The sequence below is a fragment of the Podarcis raffonei genome, chromosome 2 (assembly GCF_027172205.1).
Source record: "Podarcis raffonei isolate rPodRaf1 chromosome 2, rPodRaf1.pri, whole genome shotgun sequence".
In the NCBI taxonomy this organism is placed as follows: Eukaryota; Metazoa; Chordata; class Lepidosauria; order Squamata; family Lacertidae; genus Podarcis; species Podarcis raffonei.
Window position 1 is genome coordinate 70,558,851 of NC_070603.1, and position 16,202 is coordinate 70,575,052.

At 42.9% G+C, this 16,202-nt stretch overlaps 1 protein-coding gene across 2 annotated transcripts in view; it reads left to right on the top strand.

Annotated features, from left to right (window-relative positions):
• Positions 1 to 1,411: 1,411 nt before the first annotated feature.
• Positions 1,412 to 16,202, top strand: part of DAG1 (dystroglycan 1) — a 64,177-nt gene continuing 49,386 nt past the window's right edge. The window contains exon 1 of one of the 2 annotated variants that reach the window (XM_053377328.1): positions 1,412 to 1,580. The gene's annotated coding sequence lies outside the window, so the exon portion shown is untranslated. Of the gene's footprint in view, positions 1,581 to 1,733; positions 2,039 to 16,202 lie in introns of those variants that run through there. The other variant, XM_053377329.1, reaches the window with a different exon arrangement.

The following is a 16,202-nucleotide window of genomic DNA, read 5'->3' on the forward strand; positions in this document are numbered from 1 at the left end:
GTGATGCAGCAGCAAAAAAGCTCATGCCTAGATCAAGGGATGTCATAGTTCTGCTCTATTTTGCCTTGGTCCGACCACACCTGGAGTACTGTGTCCACTTCTGGGCACCACAATTTAAGGAGGATATTGACAAGCTGAAATATGTGCAGAGAAGGGCAACCAAGATGGTCAAGGGCCTGGAAACCAAGCCTAATGAGGAACAGTTGAGGGAGTTGGGTATGCCTGGTAAAGAGGAGACTGAGAGGGGATATGATAGCAATCTTCCAATATCTATCTGAGCCTTCATAATAGTTTGCATTATCTAAATCAGTGGTGCCTTGAATGATAGTCAGGGGTGCTACGTGCAACACTGGCTTCTGTCCCTCTTTCCTTCCCTACCTTCCTCTGATGCCCTCTGACGTCCTTGCTTCCCAAAGGCTTGTACAACTGTTTGTTACAGCAGCCCTTGCTACAAGCACTCCAGGCAAATGGTGCCTCTGCTGCTGGCCAGGGAGTGCTTCCCAGGGCCCTGTGGGGCAATGTGAGGAGGCATCTCTTTTTGGGGCAGGTGGCAGAGCTCAGAGACCAGGGGCAGCAGCTGCGGCTGCCCAGAGGACTCCCAAGGAGAGGGGAGAAGAGGAGGCGGAGGGAAAAGGGGTGAGGAGCTGCCCGCTCTGCAGGCAAGGGGTGACGTAACTGGGCTCCTGAGCCCCACAGGGGTGCCACAGAAAGAACATAGTTGGTCAAGGGAGCCGTGGACCCAAAAAGGTTGACAACCTCTGATCTAAATCAATGCTTAGGTCACCGTATTTCAGCACTCTTAATTTAGACAGCATTCATATTTTATGGCTTGCTTTTCCTCTGCATTTGTTCTGAGCTTGTATTTTACTAAAGTGCATTGGTTGCTGATGAACGTATTTCTGAGAGCGCGCAGAGTGCATTCCTCTCGCGAATAATCACAGCAGGCAACCTCCGATCTAGAGCTAAGAGTCATGCCTTCTAAACAGATAAGACCTCAGTATCGCTTATTTTACAAAACAAGTGCTAGATGGCGGGTTTCGAATTTTAGGGATGGAGAATCACGCTCTTCACTCTTTCTCAGTCTTTGTCCCCAAGAAGAAAAGAGAAGCGGTGGGCGGAGTTTGCAGGTGGGGCAAGGCGCGCTGCCTGCGCTTTTCCCCTCCCACAAAATTTTTTAGGACAGGCCAATCGGGAAACGAAGAACCGGAATTCTATTCACCTCTGCCCAATAATAAGTCTGGCGGTGGGCGTGGCCTAGGGTCCCTTGATGGGGGGGCGTGCTATATAGAGCCCTGAGGGTGTGGCCAGGGGAGCGTGCGCCCGTTTCTGTACGCCGAGGAGGGGCGTGGTTTCCTTCGGCGAGAGGGCGTGTCCTGCGGTTGGGGGTGGGGGGGGGGAGGCAGGCCGGGCGCGCGCGAGGCGGAGCCCGGCGGGTTGGGTCGGGGCTGTCGCGAGCCAAACGGGCAGAGTCTGGCGAGCTGCGCTGCGCTGCGGCTCGGCCCGCGGAAAGGTTTCGTTGATTGGTTGCGGCGCGCTCGTGCCGGCGGTTGCTAGGCTCCTGTGCGCCGCCCCTCCCCCAGGTACGTGTCGCGGCGCCGTCGCGCTTGCTCGGTCGCCTCCTCTGTCGGTCACTGTGCCGGCGGCGAGTCCCGGGAGGGAGCGGCCTCCTCGCTGGGGCTTCTCAGGGGCTGGCGGGCGGGCGGGCGGGGGACGAGCGGGAGCGCGCCGCGGTAGGTGAGCCCTGGCGCCAGGGAAGCTCTGTGGGGGCGACGGCGGCGGCAGCGGCAGCCAGCACCGGCGCGGGGCCCTCGCAGGCCCGGGATTCGGGGAGCCCCCGAGGCCTCTCCAAGGAGCTCTGGCTCGCGCTGGATCTCCTGGCGGATTTCAAACTCTCACCTCTCCTCCGCTGATCCCTCCGCGCTCGCTCGCTCTCCCTGCGCCCCGAATCTCCTCCACTCTCGGGCTTCCTCCTCCCCACGAGGAGCATCTCACCTTGGGCCTGGGCCACGGTCTTCCCTTCCCGGAGGGGCGTCTGATGGTAAGGCAGGTGGGGGGAGGGCAGATCGGGCACCCACCAGAATGCAGGTGGACGTGCGATACTGGCTGAGCAGGTGCAATTGGCGCTGGGAGCACTGCTCTGCTCTCCTCGTGTGTGTGTGTTGAGCATTGAGGTGCGCCGCAGGCAGGGTCGGCGATACTGGGTTGCGATTGAAGGGTCTCTGGATTGCTAGGCGGTAGGAACGAGTGGCCTTGGGGTACCATGATGTTTTGTTGAGACTGGGAAACTGGGCCATCTTTAACGTGTAGGGAAATCTTTGAGGTCCTGCTAGAAGATTGCTGCCGTGCCTTTGCCATTTTGGGAGTGTTGCAGGCCCCCTTTCATTAAAAAAACCTCTGCAGTTGCCTGCCATGTTGAGGAATGAGTTCTCTGTTAGTTAGTGTTGGAAGAGCAAGCTGCTGTAAGGCCTAGCCTAAGTGTTCTCTGTTTCAGGAGCTCCCTTTTTATAATACTGTCATGCTGAATCTCAGAAAGATCTAGCTATATGGCTCAACCTTCTATCTGCAATCTAATGTAGCAATGCTAATTTCTAAGGCCCTCAATCTGCACCCACAGTTCCCTGATTGAGAAGAAAGTGGTAGCTGATAGAATTACTTGATGCTAACTATAGTAATAGCAATGCCACTCAATGCTTCAGATCTGTGTTCCACATACAATCTCTGTAATCCTTGTAAGGTTGCTACCTAATTCTGTGCTGTTATTGTGGTCTGGACTATTTGGCCAATATCTACAGCTGGAAGTGCTAGAAACTTTATAACTGCTAAGTAGGAGCCATTGCTTCTCTATAGGTACATGTTTATATGCTGGGACTGCTTTAGAGTCTGTATCCTGGAGAGCTAGGCCTGCAGGAATCATTGACACTGAACATGTTAAGTGCAAGTTTGTTTTTTAAAAAATCAATTTATTCACCAGAGGTACTATTGACTTGTAAAGCGATGCCTTGGAACCATTATTCTTGTTGTAGGTAATGCGGTCGTGATACCAGTAATTGCTGGCTGTTCCACCACATGCAGAATGAGCACTGCATTCCAAAAGCTTAATCCAGTACAGGCATCTAGTACAACTTATAAAAAAGCTCAGTATATTTAGAAGCAACGTGTAAGGGCGTGTTAAAACAGCAGCTTTCCTGGTCTGGTGTTGTAGTGCACATTTGGAAATGCAATAGTGAGGCTAGAAAAGGCAGTATAGTATACAGTACCTTTTCCTTACACCACTCTGATTTCCCAGTAATTTTTGCTGGCTGTGTCCATGGTTAGGGGACCAGTGTGCACTGAAGTACCCTCTGTGTAATCACTGCAGGGATTGGATATGCTGAATTGTATATTTGATCCTCTAAATAGGGCACACCCACTTGATGTTAAGATGTTTAATGGATTGGAGTCCTGGGGAAATAACTGATTTAAATTTCACTGAAAACACTTCAGAAAACTAAGCTACTATACATGTAGTTCTTTTTAAAATGCTTGTTCAGGTAGCTTGATCAACTATTCTAAAGCAAATTCACTGAAGGTGAGGTAGGGAGGTTCCTTAGAAGAGATAGCTGTGCCATTATTGTAGCAAAAAAATTTGTTGGTAGTATGCATATTTGCCAGCAAAATATTTTCTGTCCTGTATGACTTGAGAAAGTAGTATGACCAAAATGAAGCTTGTTTTTACCCTAACAAAACTTCAGATTTTTTTGAGAACGTGGAAATAGCTCCATCTTTAACATGCTTTGTGTTTTTACAAGCAATGCATTAGATCTATAAAACTAGGTATTAGCCCTTTGAGAGAGAGCAGCATGACTTTCTGCTGTTGTGCTCTCTCCCACTAATATTTCACAGTGGAAAGTTACATTGTAAACAACTTCCATATCAATTTATATGTCACTTGCTGATTATCAGATAGATAAAGTCCTGTACCATGTTTCTAAGATATTCGGGTCCTTGAATACATTTCTGATAACTTAGTATTTGATACAAGAACAGATATGGATGCTTGACACTCTCTGGACCAACTAGAAATTTATTATTAGCTGGTAAACTGAAGATATGCTAGGACATGTGATGTTTCCTGAAGGGAGCCTTTAAAGTGAAGTATATATTCAGTGCTATTAAAAAATAGTAAGAAGCAGTTCTATAAAAGCTCAATTCTAAATGACAACTTCCATAGGGGGAAGCCTCAGCAGTCTGTTGCAGTAAAACCGATAGTGTTGTGGCACCTTAAAGAGTAATGGATTTATTAGGACATAAGCTTTCATGGATGTTAATCTTTTTGCAATCAGAGTGGGTGCCTTCTAGTTTGTCACTGCTGGCTGAAAAGTAATGACTTTCCTACCCTTGTGTCCTACAGACTGGAGGCTGATAAGCATTTAGGGGAAGTTTAATGTGTGGAAGTGGGTTCCTCTCTTCTGAAGAAAAGTGCCCCCTGTATAGTATCAAACTATGGGGGGGGACCTTTTGTCAAAAATGCCCATTATCTACACACCACTTTATGCTAATTTGCTAATTGTTAAACTGTGTGGAGGTACAGTACTGTGCTGCAAACATGCAATGATAAATTAAATAAATGAGCCTGGGAGTCCAAACTAATTATCTACTAACAGTAAAGGCTTTCTGTTGCAACTCTGCACAATCTTCTGTTCTGAGTGTATGTCTTGCAGTTGGTTTCCACTGGAGGTGGGCAGTTCTTTGCTGTCTCTGCATTAGTTTTCAGTAGAGCATTCAGTTACTCCCCAGTTCAGAGATGCAGCTGTATTACCTGCCTTGAGAGGAGGTGCTTGTTGCATCCACTCAGGATGCATAGCCTAAATATTAATTCAGACAGAAGCAAATTCGGGTAATACCATTTCACAAGGCATAAGATATCTCAAATTCTAATTCTGAAAAATGCATCCTTCCCAACCCATCTTGAAGTTTGTGCTACTTTGCTGCTGTGCTACTTTAGACTGATGGCAATCAGCATAGCTCCTGTGACCACTGCAAATGAGTTTTTTGAGTTTGTATGCCTATTTCCTGCGAAACATTGAATGAAAACAACTGAAGTGTGTTGAGAACATGGTTCTGAAACTCTAGATCATTTTGGAGTAATGAAATTTGAAACAGGACAGCACATATAGGTGACTTTCCTGGCTATTATTTATGCTGGGATGTTAGCTTTGGACTCATTCACATACACCTAGATGTTTCCATTTGATCTGTTTTCCATTTTTCTTACATGTGCTTCCTGCAGTTGTCCTTTTGTCTAAACAGTGTGCTGGAACCTCTGGCACCAGTGTGGAGAACCAGGAATGCATTCTTGATGCTAAATATTTTGGCTTTGTTTCAGTAAACGTGGGAGAGAAGCCTTAGCTTCCACAAGTCTCCTCCTTATTAAATGCAGATTGATTGACACATACTTGAGTTCAGTAGTTTAAACCTCAATACATGTGAGGTCCCACTTTTTCACTTTTCCCATGACCTCCTAGAAGTCATGTGAAGAGGGAGGTTCTGGTATGTTTTGAGTATCATTGTTAGTTCTCTGCAAGCACCCATTATAATTACTGGGATTACTAAATGCAGTTCAGTATTTCACTCTCTGACAAGCTATTGATCATAAGACTTTACCCAAGTAGGGGCTTTTATTTTCCAAAATAATGTGTGAGATAAAAAAAAATTTGTATTATTATTATTGGTAGTAGTAGTAGTAGTAGTAGTACCCTGCCCATCTGGCTGGGCTTCCCCAGCCACTCTGGGCAGCTTCCAACAAAGATTAAAAATACATTAAAATGGCACACATTAAAAATTTCCCTGAACAGGGCTGCCTTCAAATGTCTTCTAAATGTCAGGTAGTTGTTTATCTCTTTGACATCTGATGGGCGGTCGCCACTACCGAGAAGGCCCTCTGCCTGGTTCCCTGTAGCTTTGCTTCTCGCAGTGAGAGAACCGCCAGAAGGCCCTCAACGCTGGACCTCAGTGTATAACTGCTACAATATTAAAATATGGTAGAATTACTGAAATACTTCAGTGTAAAAACAGAATTTTTGAATGTTGAGGATTTTTGTTTTATTGGTACATGGGGGTCCCGGACTGCATAACCCTTATTGATCCTTAAAAAATTAAAATAAAATATTGCATCTTTGAGGAGAGTGTCACAAAAAAAGAGATCAATTAGTAGTTAGACAATGGTGTCAAGATTCAAAGTTCCAGGATACACTAACCCATTGGTTGTCAACCAGTGTGCTGGGGCACCCTGGGGAGACTTGAGGAATGTTCAAAGGAGCCCTGAATGTTCTTTCATTAACTTGCAGCCCACATCTTCCTGCATTACTTCTCTCTCATTCTCCCTGAGGAACATTCAGGGGACTCAGTGGGGGCAGAACAGGGTGGGGCAATGGCGGAACGGGAGAATCCCCACTTACACATCTCCTGTAATGGAACCCCAGTGTAAGTGGCTCTCACAGCGGAGCCACAGAAAAAACGTGGTTGGTCAAGGGAGCCACGGACTCGAAGGTTGAAAACCACTGCTAACAAATTAAAAATTAGCAAGTCTCTAGTTGATGGCTTACACCTGACACCCAATAGTTTTTAAATAACTTGAATATAAAATATATGGAATTTGCTATAGAAATCTACCATCTCACCAGAAGATGAGACAGTAACATAGGGTGGGGGTGTTTTGTTAAACTCTGTAATTAACCTAATACTGGTCCGGGTAAGTTGGTGGAAAGTATTACTAAAGCTTGAATTGTTAAAATGTACAGAAGAACAAGCATCAATGAGAACTAATAAATGTGGCTTCTATAAAGGAAAGTCTTGCCTCCTATAAACTTTGTGAGTTCTTAAATGTCAACAAGACATGCTCCATGTCTTTTCTGGTTGCTCAAAGCAGTTTACCACCAGTAATTAAAGATACTAATAAGGAGAAAATCCAGTTACGTAGTAAACTAAATCTACAGGAAATGCCTCTACCAAAAATCATCCTAAAGAAATAGGTCTTGCTTTCCTCATGAAAATAAAGCAAAGAGGTAGATGTCCTAACCTATAGCTGCTAGGACACAGTTTGGGAATGGTCTGTGCTTCTGAGTTGTTGCAGTTGTAACTTGCCACAAAGACACTACAAATAACAAAGCCTGTTGACTGACTTCACCTCAGCAGACTAGTAGTCTTTGAGGTATGTGAGTCTAGGCTATGCACGGCTTTAAGGCAGGGGTAGGAAGCCTTTCTTGGCCCAAGGGCTGCATTCCTTTGCGGAGTGATCTGGCCACTGCATACCACTAGTTAGTGTGGGGACAGAGGCAAGGGTGGCTGGGGCAATAGATGCCACCATTGCCTTTGTACAATAGAATATATTTTAGCCATGCATAAGCCAGAGATTTCTACACACAGAAACTAACACATACATATTCTATATCTCTCCATCCAGGCAAGGAAAAGGCATTGCCATAATTTAAGGGATACTGTTCAGCCAGGCAAAGCGCTCAAGAAGGATGTAGAATGGTGGGTGAGGTGAGGGGTATAGCCTGGGGAGAGCCCCAAAAGCCTGACAGGGAGGCTTGTATTTGCCTCCCAGGCCTGACATTCCTAATTCCTGCTTTAAAGATTAACACAAGCACCTTGAATTGGACCTGGAAGCAAATTGTTAACTAGTGCAACGGATGCAGAACAGGTTGAATATGGTTGTGCTTTTCAGCATCTGTCAGGGCTGGCTGGTGCAGCAGTGTATGGAGTGACAAGGTGTTATTAATTAGTCAGAATTTTGTGTAAATTATTACTTGCAGCTTTTCATTACAATTTAGTAATGAAATATCATAACAAAAGTATGTGAAACCGGTAATGTTAATTGTAGGTAGTTCTGATCGGATGCACCTAAATAAATAATCAGGTAAGGTTTTCTATCTCATATATCATTCAGTATACTCTGTGATGTTAAAATACTCCCAATTTTTTACATAGGAACTCCAACAGACTTCATTTTTGGGCAGGGGATTCCTACTATGGCTTTCAGAGTAGTTATATATTCCTCATGTCACTTAAGGCATCGCTGCTTATGCTACTTAATTTGCAGTCACAAGGGTCAGGTTACTATGAGACATTTAGGAGCTAGCAAAAAACTAGATAGTCCTGTATAGAACTGGAATTCACAAATATTTAGAGCAATTATTTGGGTGAAGGGTTTTTGCTGCCCTTAGTATAATATATGCATACAGGGTGGAATCAGAGATGTAAAGTTTCTGGAAATTTTAAAGCAATGGCAAAAAAAGAAGATGGGGATAGGGGGCGGAAGAAAATTTTGGGGAGGATAGCAACATACAGTATCTGTGGAAACCCAACCAGATGGGTGGGGTATAAATAATAAAATTATTATTATTATATGCAATACTTGTTTAAAGCACCTTTTACAAATCAAAATTCACTTGTTACTGGACATGCTCCCTCCTCTTCTTTCATTTCATTAAAAGTGAATGTGGATCTTTAGTTTTGTGCTAAAAGAGGATGGGCCCAGTATAGGCCAGGCCTCTTGTTGCTTATACTGTATCCTTTTGTTTGAGTTTTCCTACCTGTTCAGCTCCGTGCATGGAAAAGGAATTATGTCTAAGACATGTCCCATCCTCCTTTCTAGGTTCCTGTATTCTGTCTCTTGGTCACACTAGAGAACATTTGGTAGAAACTCACATACTTACATACTGAATTGCTTACTCTTAATATTGGTTGTTCCACAGTAGTATCTTAAATATAGGTTAGCGTGCCAATTTGGAAAGCTCTGCTAGAAAGCTGAAGCTTCTGGAATTCCAATAGATTTCTGGAGAAGTACTGCAAGGGTTTACTCCATAGATTTTGATGAAGGGACTATAGCCAGAATATGCAACGCTTATTATTCAAAGGCTTAGAATTTTAGTTTTTATTGAGAGATATTCTGTAGCTAGAGCTCCCCTCAGTAGTTCAGAAACTTCTAAAGGTCCGAGTAAATGTTGGCCTAGCTAGTATCCAGGCTAAGCCAACAGCACTCCCCACCCCCAAAGATAATTTAAGGTTCTGTATTTGACCTTTTAAGGGACGCGGGTGGCGCTGTGGGTAAAACCTCAGCGCCTAGGACTTGCCGATCGCATGGTCGGCGGTTCGAATCCCCATGGCGGGGTGCGCTCCCGTCGTTCGGTCCCAGCGCCTGCCAACCTAGCAGTTCAAAAGCACCCCAGGGTGCAAGTAGATAAATAGGGAGCGCTTACCAGCGGGAAGGTAAACGGCGTTCCGTGTGCTGCGCTGGCTCGCCAGATGCAGCTTGTCACACTGGCCACGTGACCCGGAAGTGTCTGCGGACAGCACTGACTCCCGGCCTATAGAGTGAGATGAGCGCACAACCCTAGAGTCTGGCAAGACTGGCCCATACGGGCAGGAGTACCTTTACCTTTTTTTTATTTGACCTTTTAAGGCCTGGAACCACTTAGGGGACATCTTCTCCCTTATATGCCTTCCCCCTTTCTGTGAATTAAAAATCAACTAACGATATCCCTGTCAGGGAAAAAGGCAAGGTGTAAATAAATATATAGAGGATGACCATGTGCCATGGATACTTTAGCTGAGATTCCTGCATTGCAGGGGGTTGGACTAGACCCTCAGCGTCCTTTTCAGCTCTACTATTCTATGACTCTGTATGTGCCACTGACGTCATTCATTGGTAGCTTTTACTGTGATAGGTATCTGCGCAATTGAACTTCCATGGGAGATCAGCCAGGTCTGTTTTACTGAAGCTTGACAGAAGAAAATTTATCTTTGTTATGTATTTGGTTTCTGAACATGAGACTGTTCTGGTTTCTCTAGGCCGTTTTAATTGTTTTCCGGGAGTTTATTTTATTAACTTTAAATGTGTTATGTTCCTATTACATTTATCGTAAGCTGCTTTGGGGACATTGAAGTAGAAAATCAGTTTATGTTGAAATCATTTTATTTGAATGCATAATCCCTGCAACCTACATTGAAAATTCAGAACTTCACTCATTGAGCGGAAGAATTGTTGCATGGAAAAAACAGAAGTGAGGCATGCCAATAGGTCAAAACCAATTTTCAAATGCATATAAGTCGGTTCCCAGTGAACTGGTTGTCTTTCTACGTGCAGAACATGTACCTATTCAGCCCCTTAGTTTCTGTCATCAGGGTAGAACCTGCCTGAAAAAGAACAAATTCTCACCTTCGTACCATGTATTTGTGTGGATACATTTAGCTGAGAGGTTGTCCTTACAGTTGTGGGGGATGTCCCCAATGTCATACATGTCTGTTGAAATAATGCCATCAGAACTATGCAGTGAAGATTCACAGAGGATATCCCAAGTTTGAGTGTCTTATAAGACATAATCCTATGCACATATTGAACTCAATAGGATTTAGAGCTCCATCTGGACTATATCAGTGTCTCCTAGGCTATTGTAAACTTCCATATGCATACTGTTTCCCTCTGTAACACTCAGCTAGAAGAGAGTTTGCTGTGCCAGACTCTTAAGCTCCTGCAGTACGGAGGGATGAGACTTGGGAACCTGCTACAGAAGAAGCAGAATGGATAGTACTTCTACTTCTGTGCATGCAGCATAATATAGCTGAATGGTCTTGGTGTTAGCAATTTCCCACTGGACTTAAAATGAAACTTTTGGTTTTCTCTTGGCTTCTTGTTGCTGGTGCTGTAACAGCCGTGTACAGTATGACATGAGATTTTACATCATCAAAAAAGTTTGATTGTTCCTGCCCAGGAACTATCATTTTATTCTTATTCAAAATTCCAGTTTGTTTTCTGATTGGGGGGCCTTGTTTAGTCATTTAGTTCAGGAGATATTTCAAGTAGGCATCCTAAAATAGGACAGAGTCAAAGCTGGTTAATCCTTTCCCAGTCTCTAGAGTTCTGCTGCAGACAACTGAGCTCTTTCCCCCCCCTTGGCTTAAATTTTCATATCTTAGAAATAGAAAAGTTTTATAGATCAATAAATTTTTCTGCAGAGGAGACTTTTTAAAACTAAGCTATAGGACGTATATCTGCTTCCAGTGCACTTGTACTTGGAATGGAATGTCATGTGACATGTTGCAGTGAGATAGGCTTGGATTCATGTTGGATGTCTCGCGTGCTGCTGTCTTTACTGCTGGCTCTGTATGTTTCTTTCATGATATTTAATAGTTTCTTTTAATAGTAGCTAAATGTCTGAGTCAAAGGTACTAGTTCCTGAGAGCAGATTTTAAAACTTTTTTTAAAACAAAGAGATGATATAATTGTTTCTGATGCCTTGAAGGACAGTTTAGGACAGGTCAAAGTGGAGGAAACAGTCAAAGAAGGTTGCGGTGGTCATGGACTTGTCCATCATTTAATTTGATCGTGATAAACAGAATTGTTCCAGCTATCAGAATAAGGAAGTTGCAAATGTGGTTCTCATGAATCTACCTGACCTGTTAAAGATTAGCACATTGCATCCAGTCACACTACTCCAGGGGTCAACAACCTTTTTCAGCCGTGGGCCGGTCCACCGTCCCTCAGACCATGTGGTGGGCCGGATTATATTTTCGGGGGGGGGGGGGGTTAACGAATTCCTATGCCCCACAAATAACCCAGAGATGCATTTTTAATAAAAGCACACATTCTACTCATGTAAAAACACGCTGATTCCCGGACAGTCCACAGGCCAGATTGAGAAGGCGATTGGGCCGCATCTGGTCCATGGGCCTTAGGTTGCCGACCCCTGCACTACTCAGCCTAGCTGTCCTCTAAGAAACTTGTCTGGGGTACCTCAAATTGAATTCTTGGGTGCCTTTTTATCAAATTAGTACTAAATCTTGTCCTGTTCAGGAATTATTAATCTGTAACTGTGTGAGAGACACAGGATTTTTAAGCGTTCTGCCCCAACCTTGCTGTTTTTAGTGGCAAGACCTCATGCCACACTTGAATACACTTTTAAGCCTCCCTGCAGTTGGCAACCCTGATCACACAGGGCTCCTGCTGACGGGAAGGCTTATAAGTGTGTTCAAGCAAACATGCTTGCAAGCTCCTTTCATACCCTGCTGCTGTACATGGAAAAATTGGGGGATGGAGCAGGCAGGGTGTGCATGCTTGCAAGCCCCACATTTCACACAGTTACAGGTTAATTATTCCTGAGTAGGTTTTTTACTTGTGCTAGTTGTTTGCTTAAATTTTGCGCTCGTAACAACAATATTTTTGTGCTTTCTTATTATGCATCGTTACAGAAATTGATCAGGCCTAATGAATTTCTTTACATTTTCTCCGTAACACTTGGACACATAATTGCAGTTGTATGTAGTATCCTTTTAAAGGCACTCCTCATTGCAAAGGTCTGAGCAGGTGGTCAGAACTGCTTGGCTTCTACTGGGGAACAGATTAGATTATTTTTTAAGTTATTGGGCTTTGTTCCCAAAGCCTCTTACTTCCACCTCCTGTAATTTTAGGCCCTATGATCTAATGTCCATTGACATGATCAGTACTTGCTACTGTAAATTCTGAATTTGATGTTCTCAAAATGAACGTAGTTTTTATTGGAGTTTGTTACTTCAAACTGTATGGAGAAGTGCTTGCTTGAACCATCCTCCTATGATGGAGCTTCCTGGTTTTGGAAAGCTAGTATGTCGGGCAGGGGGGAGAGACTCGCTTCGTTTTCTCCTTAACTTGTTTTTATGCGAGGAAGCATTCAGATGTGTTTCATGTGCTCTGGACCTGTAACCCTTTTAGAATATTAAAAATAATATTAAAATTAAAATTCAGTATTTTAAAATTAAAAACAATATTGTTTGTGCAAAACAACTTTGGGTGGGTGCTCCCCCTTAGAAACCTCAACAAGTTACGGCACCTTTTTTTCTAGAAAAAAGCCCTGAATGCAATGAGATAAAAAGGAAGAACTTCATAGAAATTAAAATAGAACTTAAACAAGCTTATTAAATTTGTGTTGACTCCCTTGTCCTTTTTCACTGTCTCCTGGATGAAACTTGAGCTTGATTAGGGTAGATGTTGCTTTGGACATGGAGTTTCATCATGCAGGTTCAAATCTTAGTTCAATCATGAAAGACTTCACAAAGTAGTTCTTTAAATAATGGTTCTTAGGTCATATTACCCTCCTCCGTTGGTGGCTTGGCTCTTTGGGGCTGATCCCAGACACACTAGGAGATTCGAATGCATAATAGCAACTTTAAATTGTTGTGGCTGATACCTAGATGTAGAGAAGCCACAATGGTCAATAAATACTTTCTCCTTTGGGGCACCTTGCCCTAACTGAGGTGATGAAAACTTGGGGAGAGGGTGAGGATCAGATCAAAGTGTTTACAATCAGGCTAATGTCTTGTGGCTTTGAAGCAATGTGAAGACTGAACTGATTTGCAAAGTACATTCATAGGCAAACAATTATTCCATTTACAATCCTCCCCCAGCCCTCCACCCCTTTCCACCCACTCACTGGAAAGGAATTAGCCTTATTACCGTGACTTTGAAAGTTACTCTGCTGCTAGACTGAAACTTTCTTGAAGACCTGCTGGGAGATTCTGAAGGGCTTGACAAAAACTATCCCTTGTTAGACCCCTCTAGTACTTAAGCAATCACTGAATCTACTGAGGATCAAATTCATATTTTTCAAGAATATTCACCTGAGACTTTTTATTTTCTCAAAAATTAGAAATTGAAGATGAGAAGAAAGTACTCAGTTCCGATAACCTTTAACTTTGTTACCTTGATGATTTGGATAGTATTTATTGCCACTTAATTATCATCTTAATGATATGGCATTCATTCTGCAAGTTATAATCTGAATAACCTTTTGAATGTAATTTAGTCTTTAAAAGTTTTTTTTAATGGTTTTAGCAGGGATTGCCAAGCAATATTTCTTGCATAGCTTAGCCATAACAAACAAAATGGTCTTGATAGACCAATTGTTTTCCAATTATTTTGTTTTTTGTGTCACTTCCAATCCCTTAGTTGCCACAGGGTTGAATGAACAAACATCAGTTATCTATTTTCCTAATCTTTCAAGCAAACATTTTGTGCAATACCAATTTTCTTCATTCATGTAAATGGATCAGTTGACCTTTCAGTTCTGGCCTAATCTCTGCCAATTTGGAAAAGGCAGCTTTGGTTAGATTACTGAAAATGCATTTATATCAGGTTTGTAATTGCCCCTGCCAGATTACCTGGAATCACCAGGCAAGAAAGCTTTTGAATATTGGAAGCAGGTAGCTGACTCTTTTAGTCTATAGATGTGCCAGAAATGGTATACTGTGGACAGGCAGACTAGTAAGCTTTTTTTGTGGGCCAATAACTAGGGAACATGTCTGCAAGGTTTATTTATAGAATACTAAACTATGGCAGTTCTGATGGTGGTATTAGTAGCAGTAGTAGTTTTATTGTTACTTTTATAAAATCAGTACTCTTGATGGTTTACAGCAGACAAGTTCTGCCGCAAGGAGCTTACAATCTGAAAATGCTTTTTTGAGTCTCTGGCAGCTGACATTTCAGGTTCAGTTGTATGGTTACTTAATACAGCTGCCAACTTGAGGCACAGCTGCGTATTTTTATTTGGAGATTAGACAAAATCTAGTCCTCATCACCCTCTTTTGCAGGATGTTCAAGGTGTGTTTGTTCCCTCCCAGGCTTGCGGCTGCTGGGGATGGTTGCTGGACTGACCCATTTTGCATGGGTGACTGGCTTGGTTTGGTGGTAATGTCCTGGGAGCGGAAGATAAACTTCCTCCCAGGAGCACTTCTGTTTGCCATAGCACTGAATCAGAAACTCAGGCAGCTGTAGGATGGACATAGCAGTATTTTGGCACACTAATACAGAAGCATGTCCTAAGTAGCAAGTTAAGAGAATAGACTTTTTCTGTTATGCATAGTAATAATTATGGTGGCTTCTCCACTGAGCCTCTTTGCTGAAAGTCCTTCCTAACTTTCCAATATACTACAAGCTTCTGTTCTTATTTTTGTCCTGACAGAACTTTTTATTTTTGTTCTTCTGATTTCCTGTCAGCCTGTCATATGAGTTAACTGTGGTTTTGAACTAGCTGGGCAGCAGCTGCCAAAACTACCAGACCCTAAGCAGATGATAAAATCCCCTTGCTATTGTGGTGTATTTGCCCTGCTCTTGACCAAAAACATATTGTTCCCAGGAAGAATGTAGGGGCTACCACACAAGTTTGAACAAAGAAATAAGACAAGCAGATATTGAGGACACTGTTATCAACCACTGTCCATTATCTAGTTAAATCTTTAGGTATTACACACTCTTCTTGACAGGCATGCATTCCTGACATAAGGACTAATTTGGCCTCTGAGTTCTTCCTGAGTAATAAAACATGTCAATGTGTCTTCAAAACATGATTTTTCTTCTTGAAAATACATCTGGTGAATTGTGAAAAGGGACCAGGTCAGAACAAAATGAGACGAGTGATTATTGACATGAGAGTGTTGCTTTACAGCTCATTATGCTTCAAACAGTATAGCCCCAGCACAATGGGATCCCCAAGCAAAGGCGTACAGCTCATTATTCTCTCAAACCAAAATCTTTGAGTATTAGTCCATATACATTCTTATTGTGCAATCTCTGGGGCATCTGGAAACTAATTTTGATGCCTAGTCACACTATGTACTCATGATAATGCTACATTCACAGGTAGCCACAAATTTCTGTCTGGCTTTGGTTTCCAACCATGTTTTGCAGCTGGCCGGCTGTGAAGACTAATCCTGCCATAATATTACAGCCATACAATACACATTTTAAAAACAGTATCTGTTTCATAAAAATGAAGTGAAATATATAGTAATTCAGGTTTTGCCTTAATTAACGAACACATGACATTCTTTACCTTTTCCTTTCCAATTTTTGGTCTTTCCCTCCATAGTAAATAACATGGGGTACATCCCAAACTACGTGAGTGTAAGTCTACATGAGAAGAGGACTTTCTTCCTCTGTTCTTCCCATTACTGCCAATGCTTTGCTTTTGCCAGTTTCCTTCTTCCTCTCTGCAGCTGCCCTCTGCATATCCCAGCACTTTCCTTGGAGTAACAGCAGCTTGTACTGTGGACAAGGGTCTGTTAAAGCTCAATTGAATGAGCAGATTTTTATTTGTGTAACTTGGGTATAACCCATACATTTTTTTAAAGCACAAATCTTTTTTAAAAAATGTTTACCTTTTTTGGGGCAAACCCTCAGATGTGGGAGG